We start from the raw sequence: 13,707 nt of genomic DNA, 5'->3' as shown, positions 1-13,707 counted from the left end.
TCGGCACCCTCGAACTTCTCATCAACGCCAAGTTCACCTTCTTCGCCTCTCAACGATCCGTGACTCATGCTTGAAAGGGTGTCACTCCAGAAGGATCCATCGATGCTTCTTCGAAGAACTCTGCTCCACCAGGTACATTGGGGGAGTGAAAACATTATAGGAGGAAATATGACTATTGAGCAATATATGGACTGGGCTTGTGCTATATCTTTATTTTACAGGTTGCCCAGGTGGGGGGGATTCCCACACAGAGCTGTGTTTAGGTAACTGACTCAGTATTCTGCCTATTGTTTCAACCATCTCGCTTTCCCCTCTTCTCTCTATTGCTGGTTTCTGTTTTATTGATCTGTGTGACATTTGAACAGTATAGTTGATGCACTTTAATGAGATCTGATAATATTGGTGGTACCACTTTAGAATGGTGTATATTTTTGCCATTGTTGATTTCTGAGTACAATTATTGTGATAGTGTACATACCTTTTTGAATATTAATTATATAAAGACTGTGTTTTCAGTAATACAGTGTGTGGACATTCCTTTGTGGGGGCTTGGGGACTACACTGTACTTAAGAACCAGCCTGCATCACCTCCTGAGAAGCTAGGTCTTGATTGCTCTTCCATTGCTACCTTATAGAGAATCTTGGCTGGGGTCCTCTGTGCCTCTCCTCTACCATATAGAGAGCAGAAGTACAGACACCCCCCCTCCAGTCTTTACAGCCTGTGCACCATCCTAGACATTTCCCAGGTCAATCTTTTCCTACCCCCCTACCCCAAAAGAAATTCAAGATGTTCACGCCCGGCCAGATATGGTCCTCCTCGCAGATGGGCGATTGTCTCAGCGTGGTGGACCTTCAGGATGTGTACATGCATATTCTGATCTGGAGCCCACACAGGAGATATCTCTGTTTCTCTGTGGGAGAGGAGCACTTTCAGTTTCAAGTGCTTCCTTTTGGCCTCAGCTCGGCACCGTGTGTCTTTACGAAGATGATGTCGGTGATCGTGGCCTTGGCCTATCTTCGTCTGCAGGGTATCCATGTGTATCCGTATTTGGATGACTGGCTCTTATGCAGCCATTGCCTGTTGAAAGCTCCCTGCAATCTTCAGTCTCTCCTCCAGCTCCTGTTCCACCTCAGGCTGTCGGAAAACTGGTGGAAATCTTCCATGATGGTCTCTCAGGACTTGATTTTCCTGGGTTTTCGTTGGAACACAAAGTGTACCTGACGGGGACAGAATGGCGGATCTGTTGGCCACGTGTCAGATGTTTGCGCAGTTGGAGAGCACGTCGGCCTGGTGATTCCAGAGGCTGCTGGGCCTCATGGCCTCATGCGTTTTGGCTCTTTCTCTTGCTCATCTCGAGATGAGGCAGACTCGGATGAGGCAGTCTTCGGAGTTATTGGCTTCAGGCTGTTGATCCGGGCTCCAAGTTGATAACGATTCTGGCTTCCAGGAGAGCGGACCTGGACTGGTGGGCGTCTCTCTCAGCAACCTGTCGGTGGGGGCAGGTTTTCAGGACCCAGCCCCGACGTTAATGGCCAAGACAGACTCCTCTCTTCTGGGGTGGGGTGCGACGTTGGATCTTCTTCAGGTCTCTGATCTTTGGTCGCCTCAGGACAAGCTCCTCCACATAAATCATCTGGAGCGTCTGGCGATCTTTCTAGTGCTCAAGGCGTTCAAACCGATCATTGCCAACAAGGTGGTCCGCATTTGCACGGACAATGCGGTGTCGATAAGCAAGGGGGCACCAAATCTCCCCCTCTCGTGGACCTATCCATCCAGGTTTGGGAATGGGTGGTTCGTCATGGTGTCTGGCTATTTGCAGTACACATCCCGGGCCAGCTGAATGCCACAGCAGATGCCCTCAGTCGGCGGACGATAGTCGGCTACGAGTGGGAGCTGAAGGCTGAGGTCCTCTCATGGATTTTCCTGCGCTGGGGCAATCCGGAAGTGGACCTCTTTGCTACGGCGGCAAACAAGAAGCTTCCTCTGCTCATCTTCCACAGCCAGAGGATCCTCTTCGTGGTTGAATCGCTGCACACTGCTGTAGTGGTTCGGGTAGCCACCTGAAGAGCCTCTCCTGTTTTAAAGGAGCGCAGCTTTTATTCACCGTCGCTGCTGCTGGCTTCATCCCTGTGTGGTGCAGACCCTTCCAGACGTCGTCCTTCTTGCTGAAGCTCCAGGAACCGTGGGTCTGCAGGAAACCTGGAGTCGGTGGGTGTTGGGGAGAATTCTAATTTATGGCTAATTTCCCTCACCTAGTGAGTCCCCCAGCAGCTTTGATGGACTTCTGGAGTTTATTTTTTTCCACTTAGTAAGAGTGAGAGCTTTTCCCCCACTCTTACCTGTGTTTTGCCGTGTTTCTATCTGTTTTTTGTGATTGTGGACAAGTACACCACTTCAGTAGCCCCCTTCTTTTTGTGTCGCACAGCACCTTCAGTGCCTTGGCACAGGGTTGTCTTTGAGACTTCCCTCGACTCCATTTCTGAGGCGACTACTTTCCCCCAGAAAAGGAAAAAGTTACCATTAACTTTACTTACTCATTTAACCACAGATCCAGTACACCACATCTTCCATGGAGTACTGGAAAGGGTTAATTCGTATCCCTTTTTATCTGTACCTCCTAGAGCATTGTTTCGCTCTTTTAACATTTAGACTTGGCTGGTGACAGGGTAGATACCACTAACTTTTCTACTGCGATTATATTAGATAAACGTGGTACTGTTCTTGGCTATTAGCCTCGAACATAAACCCGCTTGACCAAATTGTCTTTCCTTTGGCTCCGGTTGGGTTTATTCGCCATTAGTCCTTCTTGTGTTTTACTTTGTGCGGCAAACTAGGTTCTCCTTCTTTGTTCACTGTGTTTTGGCGGGCTTCTGCTCAGAGGCCCTCCTCAAGGCGCCTGGGTGTCTAGGTGGGATGAATGTGAGGGAGGGGTGTCGTCACCCCCTGCACAGGGTATCCTAGGAAATCCAAGTCGCACTTTGTCATGATTGGCCAGGGTAGTTCTCCGGGCTGGACAACCGCCCTGCTGGGTGATTGACAGGCAGGCTGTGTGAATGGGGGTTTTTCACATAAAAGGAAGGTCTCTTGGGCTAGAAGTCAGAGTTGCCACTGGAACTACAAGGAACCGAAGAGAAGCAGAGAGAATGATGGCTGCTGCAACTACCCCATCCTGGTGAAGCCCTACTGCAGTCCTGAGCTATCTGCCCTTCAACGACTTAGAGAAGATCCAGTCCTGAGTCATATTTCCTTGAGCTTGGTGGGGATAACCAGCTCATCTTCTACAGCCAGAGGATCCTCTTCCTTGGTCGAAATCGCTGCACGCTGCTGTAGTGGTCCGGATAGCCATCTGAAGAGCCTCTCCAAGGAGCGCACCTTTTATTCCTTGTAGCTGCTGCCGGCTTCATCCCTGTGTGGTGCAGACCCCCTTCAGACGTCCTCCTTCACAACGGAGCTCCAGGAATCGTGGGTCTGCGGGAAACCAACAGGAACAACTGCCAGGGCACCAGCTGCACCATTGGAACAAGGTATTGTGTTCTGCTGAGGAAACTGGCTGAATCCCTTTTTCTTCATTTCCAAGGCTTGCACTTGTCTTCCCTCCTTCTTATAACTTTTTTGCTTCCGAACATTGACAATATCAAAGTACTTTTGGCTACGTTGAATCGTGAACTGTGACTGTGTGATCTTCGGCAATAGGCTCTGGTGTCTTTCGATCCTGGCTCCGGCCCTTTGACTTTTGAACTCCTGTCTCTTAGTGTTTCTTGATTGTCTGCCTGACCAAAATATTGCCTGTGATTTCTGCCTCCAACTCCCTCTGGGTATCTCAGGTGCTAAGTGTGTTTTTGCTCCGGTAGCTTTTCATGTCACGGATACATGTTTATTTAGTAGACCGAACTGTCAAAAAGTGATCGCAATTGTGTTTGTGGTAACACGTTTTGTTCCTAACACCGGTTCATTCAAACACAGGGTACTTACCTTGAGACATACTATACAAAGTGAATTAGTTAGTTTTAGTATATTTACCATGTAGTTTTTATTGAAGTTTAATAGAAGTGTTGTGTTTATAACGAATGGTTTAACAATAAATGTACTTATATTTTTCTACTTGAAACCTTGAGTCAGTGTTTGCTTGAGTCACAGTAAATGTGGTCCCTTTGTGTAATCTCTGCTACTGCTCATATACTCTTGAGATAAACCTCGCTGCTCCGCCACTGCTACCACTCTGACATAGTAGTGCAGGCTTGTACCAAAGGTAAAACTTGTATTGCCTCCTGTAGTCTCAATTGTGTGTAGTGGTCCCTAAGGGCACTGCACGGGATTCTGCTTAACAGTGGGAAGCCTAAAAGACAACCCTGTGTCACTGTACTGAAGGTGCTGTGTAACACACAAAAGAAGGGGGCTACTGAAGTGGTGTACTCCAGAGTCTGCAATCACAAAAACAGATAGAAACACACAGCAAAACACAGGTAAGAGTGGGGGAAAAGCTCTCACTCTCACTCTTACCAAGTGGAAAAAAATAAACTCCAGAAGTCCAGCAAAGCTGCTGGGGGACTCACTCGGTGAGGGAAATTAGCCATAGATGAGAATTCTCCTAACGCTCGCCCCCCCCGACTAAGGGACAGGAGGATTTAATCCACTCTTGGACGGATCTCATACCTCTCGTCGGTTATAAACATCCTAGAGAGATTATCAGCATTTTGGTGGGGACTTCCTGCTCTGTGCTCAATGGAAAAATCAAATCCTTGCAGGCAGATTGACCATCTGAGTAACTTTGGGTTTTCCCTCTTCATTTGCATCAGCCATCTCAAGGGTTGGTGGTCAGTCTGAATAGTGAAGGTAGATCCATGCAAGTATGGTCTTAACCTATTCAGTGACCATACAATAGCAAAACATTCTCGTTCTATTGTTGCCACCTTGTCTCAGGATCCTTTAACTTCCTGCTGATGAAACAAATGGGGTGTTCCCTACCTTTCTCATCCAGTTGACTAAGGACTGCACCTATACCTACTTTAGACGCATCAGTTTGTACAATGAAGGGTTGGTGGTAGTCAGGAGCTCTTAGGACCTGAGCTTGACAAAAGGCTTTCTTCAGACCTTCAAAAGCTTGATTGCACTCCCCATTCCACTTGACCTTTTTAGGAAATTTGGGAGAGGAGATTACATTCAATGGAGAAGCTATGGTCCCATATTTCTCTATGAAGTTCCTGTAATACCAAGTGAGACCTAGGAAGGCGCACACTTGGGTTTGAGGTGGCCCAGTTTTGTACAGCTTGTACTTTGCTAGGCAATGGCCTTATTTCACCTCCTCCTACTTCATGTCCAAGGTAGACGACTGTACTCTGACCAATTTGGCATTTGCTTGCCTTTATGGTTAGATGGGCCTGTTCCAGAGCCTGCATTACATATCCTAGGTGTTCAATATGTTCTTTACGTGTAGGGCTGAACACTGCAATGTCATCCAAGTATGCCATGCAGAAGTCTTCCATCCCATTCAGAACTTGATTGACCACCCTCTGAAATGTAGCCGGTGCATTCTTTAGTCCAAAAGGCATTACCTTGAATTGGTAGAGGCCAGCTGGGGTGGAGAATGCAGTTTTCTACTTGGCATGGTCTGTCAGGGCTATTTGCCAATAGCCTGATGTTAGGTCAAATCTGCTGAGGTACTTGGCTGCACCAAGTTTGTCCACCAGCTCATCTGTCCTAGGCAAAGAATGCGCATCAGTCTTGGTTACTGCACTCTATAGTCCACGCAGAATCTCAACTCCTTGGATCCTGCCTTTGGTACAATCACAACTAGGCTAGACCATGGGCTAGTAGAGGGCTCTACAACCCCGAGATCAAGCATCTTGTTGAACTCATTCCTTTTATGGGTTCTTACATTGTCTGACATTCTGTAACCCCTGCTTTTGACAGGCAAACAGTCACCAGTGAGTATATCATGTTGGCCCCAGCGTGAAAGTGAGAACAGGGAGGCAAACTGATTCAACAGCAACTTGCACGCATCCTGCTGGTCAGATGTGAGACTGGAAGAGAGATTAACTCCTTTCACTTGCTCATCTAAAGGTAAGCCTCTGAGGAGGTCAGGCAGAGGTTCACTCTCCTCCCCCTGAGCTGAAGCTAGAAGCAAAGCTCTAAGGTCGAGAGAGATAAGCCTTCAAATGGTTGGTGTGAAAGACTCTGGGAGCCTCCTTAGGATTGCCTAAGTTCACCAGATAGTTCACCTCTCCAAGTTTACACACAACTTTGAAGGGTCCTATCCATTTGTCCTGCATGGCCCTCTGCCTTGTTGGGACCATAAAAAGAACAAGCTGGTCTTGAGTAAACTAAACCATGTTAGCCTTCTGGTCATGCCAATGCTTGACCAGAGTTTGACCAGCCTTCAAGTTATCACTGGCCTCTGCCATCATGTGTGACATTCTCCTCCGGAGACCTATCACATAGTCAGTCACTCTGTCTGGCTTGGGGGAAGGAGCACTTTCCAACCCCTCCTTAATCGGGGCCAATGGACCCCTGACTGGATGGCCATAGAGAAGTTGGAAGGGACTGTAACCTCCTCCCTCCTGAGGGTCTTCTCTATATGCAAAGAGAAAGCATGGCAGTAGAAGGTTCCACTTTCTTTTAAGGGGTTCTTCTAAAGCACCTATCATGCTCTTCATAGTTCTGTTAAACCTCTCCACCAACCCATTGGTTTGGGGATGGTAGGCAGTTAAGAACTTGTAGGTGACTCCACAGGTTTTCCACATGGCTTGCATGTAGTGGGACATAAAATGTGATCCCCTGTCAGATATTACCTCCTAGGAAAGCCTACTCTGGTAAAAATACCAAGTAGGGCCTTAGCCACAGCCTGAGCCGTAACAGTCATCATAGATATTACAGATAACAAGGGGGGAGGGTCTTGGGAGACTCTCTGCTAGACATGAGTCCTGGTTACAAGAGCCTTACCCAGAGTCTTTAGCTCACTAACAAGGACCCCCCTTGTTATCCTCATAGGTATTGCTTCAGGATACCTAGTGGCATGATGCACTAGAACCAGGATACACCTGTTGCCTGAAGATTTGGGAGGATCAAGGGGACCAAGAAAGTCAATCCCTACCCTCTCAAAAGGAACTCCCATCACTGGGAGAGGCACCAAGGGTGCCACATTCTTGGCTCTACTCTTGCCGAGGGTTGGCAAGTTTTCAGCTCCTGCTAAATTTGTCTACTTCTGACCCCATCTTAGGCCAGTAGAAGTAAAGAGAGAGCCTTTCCTTGGTCTCCTTAAAACTTAAGTGACCAGCCGAAGGTATCTCGTGGTCTAACTGCAGGAACTGGAGTCAGTGCACTAGAGGTACTACAAGTCTTTTGCAGTCTCCAGGGGTTGACTCAGTCGGCTCACTGTAGAAGAAGCCATCTTCCCAGTGCAGCCGATACTTTCCAGGCTCTTTCCCATCGAGCAGACAAACTGCCTGTAGGCGAAGACCTTCAAGAGTAGGACACTCTCTGTCCTCTGCTGAAGTCTGCCCTATTGGGGTCCACCTTCTGCCAGTAAAGACTGCAGCTCGGGATGTTCAATAGATTCAAGATCCCCAACCAGGGTAAGATCTTCTTCTAGATCTGATTCCTCAGTATCTAGTTGAACCATACAGGGTTGAACCTCACACTCAGCTTTAGCTGGTGGAGGAGTCACAGATGTGACTTTGGACAGTCTTGGAGATGTCCTTCTGGGCACAGGAGTGCTTGCTGGTTTCTTGCTGGTAGACTTAGGTTTCCCCTTTGTCTTTCCTTGTCCTGCAATAGCAGTAAGTATGTCCTGTGGACTTGGGGTGATAGTTTCCTCTATCATGTCCCCAGGAGAACCTCTCAAGGTTCTCTCCCTTGCAGACCTTGTGAGCTCCTGCTTCCTTCTGTTGGGGGTCTAGGGGTAATAGACACAAGAGTTTTAAGGTCACTACCTAGCAGAACCCTCCCGTGTACGTTATTTTGCACACTTACAGGTATTCTGACACTCGTGTCATTACACTGGATGAGAGCTGGTAAGTGGGGAACCATTTGCACAGGGCCTCCAGCTAACTTGGTTAGGTGTTTGGGTGCCTTAGCAACATCCTCCACCTTGAAAAAACATTCATCAACTACAGTTATGCTGGCTACAGTGTCTCTGATGGCAGGGGTTTCCTGACCATTCACAAGAACACTATCTTTATAATACTCTTTAGTATTATCTGGGATTGAGTTATAGACATCTGTTGTTCCCAAGGACAATAAAGAAACACTAGCTGAGACTCTCATGGGCTCATCAGCTAGTAACTGAAAGTTTCCACTGGCTATAGGCACTTCATCCACCTGGGAGAAGGCTAAGGAGACAGTGTGGACCCCTCAAGGTTTACCCTTACACCTGGGATCTCCTTTCACATGGTCAGTTAACCCATAAACAAAGCATTTTCCAAATGCTTTCTGGAATGGGGGTTTGTTCTGACCTCTATCTGGTTTGGGACCAGATGGTACACTAGCCTGATTCGGTTTCCCTTGTGGCTTACCATGGTTATGTTTGTGGCCCTCTTTTGGATTGGAATAATTTGAATTCTTTGTTGTCTTTCTTTGACTGCTTCCCCTCGTTCTTTTTCAGAGTTGCCCCAGGATCCTTGTGAGTAGCCCTGTTGGCAACCCACAAGTCAGCAGCCTTAGCTAACTTCTTAGGATCCATCTCCTTTGAATCAGCCAAGTGCTATCTAAGCTCAGGAAAGCAGACATTAAAAATAGACTCCAACATTACAAGATTCCTCAAACCTTCATAAGTGTTTACCTTGTAACCCTTAACCCAACCATCTAAGTTTTTCAAACATTCACACACCCAGGTAGCCCAAGGGGTACCATCATGCTTTTTAAGGGTTCTAAACCTCTTAGAAAACTGGTAAGGGGTCTTCCCAAATCTAGCTATTAATGCTAGCTTCACACACTCCCAATCCTGCTTATCCCCCTCCCCCAACTCCATTACAGCATCACTTGCAACAGGGGGAAGCCTAGAGAAAAGCCAAGGAATCAACCGGTTCCCTGAGATACTTTGAATCCCATGATTGTACTCGAACGTTGCTAACTAATCCAAAACATTAAGTTTAGTCTCATACATACCAATCATCTCCTTTGGCATACGGGGTCTCTCAGGGTTGGAAGACATAGAAGACTCTGGTAGAGATGCAAAAAGAAATTTTCTTTATTTCTAGTTCATGGTTCAGCTCCATTTCTCTGAGCCTTAACTCTTGATGTTTCATGGCAGTTTGTGCATCAATACGTTTCACTTCCAATTCAAGTCTCATTTTCTCAAGTGCCATAAACTCAGGAGTAAGTGTAGGACCTGTGGGGGTCCCTGTGGACAGAGGTTGTGCTTTCTGAGCAGGCAAAGGAGTTGTAGGGTTTCCTAGCAAGGACTCAGCTACTTCTTCACAATTAACACTCTCAGAATCAGAAACATCAAATTCCACATTTGCTGGAGGGGTGTGCCCTTATGACCCACTCTCCAGACTTTGTTTTCCTATTAACTTTGCAACCAGTTCAGATTTGTTTCCTTTACCAGAGAGGTTCCTTTCTCTACACACGGTTCTCAGCACCTCAGCAGTATAGTTTGAGACCCTCTTCACTGTAGTTTTCCATATTTGACATAATTTAGCAGTTAACTAGAATTAGTGGTGTTTAGCGTTGTGGTTAGTTGAACCCAAGCAATAGCAGCACTCTAAGTGTAATCACTCTACTTCCAAATCCTCACCGCAGTACACCAGTGTTAGGCAGAATCCTTTGCAGTTCCCTTGGGGACCACCACAATTAAGTCTACAAGTGGTAATACAAGTTCACCTTTGGTACAAGCCTGTACTACTATGTTAAAGGGGTAGCAGTAGCGGAACAGCCAGGCTTATCTCAATAGTATATGAGCAGTAGCAGATATTACACAACACAAAGGGACCACAATTACTGTGACTCAAGCAAACACCGACTCAAGGCTTCAGGTAAAAAGTATAAGTACACTTATTTTTAAACCATCTGTAAAACACAACACTTCTATAAATTCAAAACCACATGAAAAATACACTACAAGCAAAGTCTCTTGGCACAGAATAACTCAAGGTAAGTACCTTCTGTTTTGGCGGACCGGTGTTGTGAAACAAAATATGTTAATGGGAATACATATGGGATCACTTTTTGACAGCTCGGTTGTATTAAAGAAACGTGTATCTGCGGCAAGGGATGTTACCGGGACAAAAACGCAATTAGCACCTGGGATAACAAGGGAGAGTTTGGGGCAAAAATCATATGCAATACCTTTGTCAAGGCAGACAATCCGAGAACACTCGCTGACAGAAATGCAAAACTCAAAAGGCCGGAGCCAGTGTCAAGTGGAACTGGGTTCCTGTTGTCGAGGATCACAGTCAGACAGTTCTAGATTCAACGTTGCCAGTAGTACTTGGATATTGTCTTTAGAGGAAGCAAAAGTTAAAAGGAGGAGGGAAGACAAGGGCAAGCCTTGGAGGAGGAGAAAATGGATTCACCCTAGTTCCTCAAGCAGAACACAGTACCTTATTCAATGAAGAAGTTGGTGCCAGGGCAGTTGTTCCTGTTGGTTTCCTGCAGACCCATGGCTCCTGGAGCTTCGGCAAGGACGACATCTGGAGGGGTCTGTACCACACAGGGATGAAGCCAGCAGCAGCAACGGTGAATAAAAGGTGCGCTCCTTTAAAACAGGAGAGGCTCTTTAGATGGCTATCCGGACCACTAAAGCAGTGTGCAGCGATTTCGACCACAAAGAGGATCCTCTGGCTGTGGAAGAGGAGCTGGTTGACCCCACTAAGCTCAAGGGAAGAAGACTCTGGACTGGATCTTCTCTGGTCGTCGAAGGATAGATGGCTCAAGACTGCAGCAGGGCTTCACCCGGACGGGGTAGTTGCAGCAGCCGACTTCTTCTCTGCTTCTCTTCTGTTACTTGTAGTTCCAGTGGCGACTCTGACTTCCGTCCCAAGAGTCCTGCCTTTTATGCGAAACCCCCCAAGCCCCCATTCACACAGCCTGGCTGGCAATCATGCAGCAGGTGGGTTGTCCAACCCGGACAACCACCTCAGCCAATCATGGCAAAGTGCGACTTGGGTTTCCTAGGATACCCTGTGCAGGGGGTGACTACACCCCTCCCTCATATTCAGCCCAACTAGACACCAAGGTGCCTAGAGGAGGGCTTCTTGGCAGAAGCCCACCAAAAGACGGTGAACAAAGAAGGCAAACCTGGTATGCCGTGCAAAGTAAAACATAAGAAGGACTTTCTTTTTAAAAAAAACTTTATTTTTGGTATTTAACACACCATACAAATACACACCCACATTAGGGTGGACTTTAACTTTGCGCCGCCGCTTTGAGCCCTCCTAAACAACCCCCCCCCCACCCGCCTCCCGCACCCGTTACACCCAAACAGTGTCATCGAGGGGAATCTTCCTCTCCCTCCTGATCCATGACTAGAGGAAAATTTGGTCAGGACTGAGATTGCCTCAAAGATGTGCCGCTTCGTTCATCAAGAATATTGTCAGTGGGCCCCATATGTCGGGTGGACGAGCATGTTGTGGAAGGTGCTTTATAAAGTCTGATTCTACATCTTGGTAGTAGAGTAAGTCCTTACGCCAGGCTGCGTAGGATGGTGGGGGACCTCGGCCCCATGCCATAGCGACTCTCCTACGGGCAAGTGTCAGCAGAACACCAGTCAACTTCTTTGATGGGGCGGATAGTAGCCTCGTCATACCTAGCAACGCTGCTGTTTGCCTCGGATGTATTGCTTCTCCTACAATCGCCGTTGTCGTGTCCAACACTCGGTTCCAAAAGGGAGCCACTTCAGGACACTCCCAGGACAGATGGACACAGTTTGCGGATAATAATCCGCACCTCTTGCACTCCGCTTGCGTGTCAGGGTGATGTTTGTTGATTTTTTCAGGTGTGTAATAGGTTTGGTGGAGGAAATTAAAGTGGATGAGTTTGAGACGTGAATTGAGTGCGATCTTCTGCGTCTGATTCAGAATGTAGCCCCAATCCTCCTCTGAAATGACTGTGTTCAGTGCCTTTTCCCATCTGGTTTTTGCCCCTGTATTGGTGGGGGTCGCGCTCGGGATTAATGCTCTGTATATTTGCGACACCAGCCTGCCGTCACCTCGTGCCTGAATAACGTCATGCAGCAATTGCCAGGTTGCCGGTTGACACGGGAAGTGCGGCAGAAGGGTCTGCAGGGTGTATCGAGTCCGAAAATAGAGGAATATGTCCAGTGCAGTGTTGCCCCCTTTCATTTTCGCTTGGTCTGGGGTTAGGAAGCCCTCCTCAGTAAAAAGGTCCCCTAGGGATTGTATGTGCAGCTTGTCGGCCCACTGGTGAAAGACTGTTTTTGAAGTTAGGGGGATTCCAAGAATGAACTTGGCTGGCAAAAGTGGAGAGTACCTTGTTTGCATCCCAAGCTTATGGGTTAGGGTCTTCCAGGCCTTGTACGTCACAAGCACCACATTCATCGTGGGGGAAGGCACGGGAATCCTGCCAAAGACCACTGCAGTCAGGAGGTTGGGAGTCGCCCGGGCGCGTTCCACTTGTACATGAGGGCGGACTGCTTGCGTTGCATACCAGTGGCTGAGGTATTGTGCCTGAGCTGCCCAGAAGTATTTCTCCAAGTCCGGAAGGGTTAGCCCCCCGTTGGACACGGGAAGTGTCAATATTGAGTGTGCCACTCTGGCTGGTTTGCCCGCCCAGAGCAACTCAAGGACCAAGCTTTTCAGTCTTTTCAGGAAGGTCTGCGGTAGTAACAGAGGAATGTTGTTGAAGAGATACAGAAGTTTAGGCAGGACCACCATCTTGACCAGGGAGGCCCTCCCCCAGAGCATTAGTGGAAGTGAATTCCAGCGTGAGACCTTGTCTTGAAGGGACTTGACCACTTCCTCGTAATTATCACGAAACACCTCTTGCTGATCCAGAGACAGCTGCACCCCCAGGTACCGAACCCTGGTGGACTTCCATGTGAGATTGAATTCGTCTGCAAACTGCTTTGTGGCACGAGTCAGTGGAAAGACGACTGATTTAGCATGATTGATTTTTAAACCAGAGGCCGCCCCAAACTTGATGACTTCCCTCATGACTGGGTTCAGGTTAACTTTAGCGTCTCGTATGAAGAGCGCCACGTCGTCGGCGTATAGGGAAACGATGAGCCTGTGTGGGCCGATGAGACCCCTCTGTTGTTGGAGCTCTCGAAGGTTGGAGGCTAGTGGTTCCATTACTAGGGCGAATATTAAAGCTGAAAGTGGGCAGCCTTGTCTTGTACCCCGCTGCAGGTTTATTGAAGCTGATTTTGCGGTGCCTACAATATTAGCTTGTTGCTTGGTGTACAGGAGCGAGACAAGCTTGATGAAACGGGCACCCAGTCCCATCCTGGTGAGAACCATGAACATAAACGGCCACTCCACTGAACCAAATACTTTTTCGGCTTCTAGCAGGACCGCAATTGCCTGATCTGTGGGATCTAGTGCCTCGATGATTCCGAACATTCTCCGGATGCCGAAGGTCGTATTGCGGCCTGGTATAAATCCGGCTTGGTCTGCTAGTGCAAGGGCAGGCATCAACCTATTGGCTAGAACCTTGGCGAGTATTTTATTGTCGAGGTTGAGCAGGGAGATAGGGCGGTACGAAGCACAATCTTCTGGTGGTTTTCCTGGCTTATGCAAAAGTATGACATT

General features: G+C 47.8%; 1 long non-coding RNA gene across 1 annotated transcript in view; it reads left to right on the top strand.

The window, feature by feature from the left end:
- LOC138452542 (uncharacterized) overlaps positions 1-13,707 on the top strand; it is a 248,840-nt gene that overhangs the window by 219,446 nt on the left and 15,687 nt on the right. The window lies entirely within an intron of this gene.

Source organism: Ambystoma mexicanum, chromosome 4p (genome assembly GCF_040938575.1).
Source record: "Ambystoma mexicanum isolate Mex_15411 chromosome 4p, UKY_AmexF1_1, whole genome shotgun sequence".
NCBI lineage: Eukaryota > Metazoa > Chordata > Amphibia > Caudata > Ambystomatidae > Ambystoma > Ambystoma mexicanum.
The sequence above is the reverse complement of the archived record's forward strand: the minus strand, read 5'-3'. Positions and strand labels throughout refer to the sequence as shown.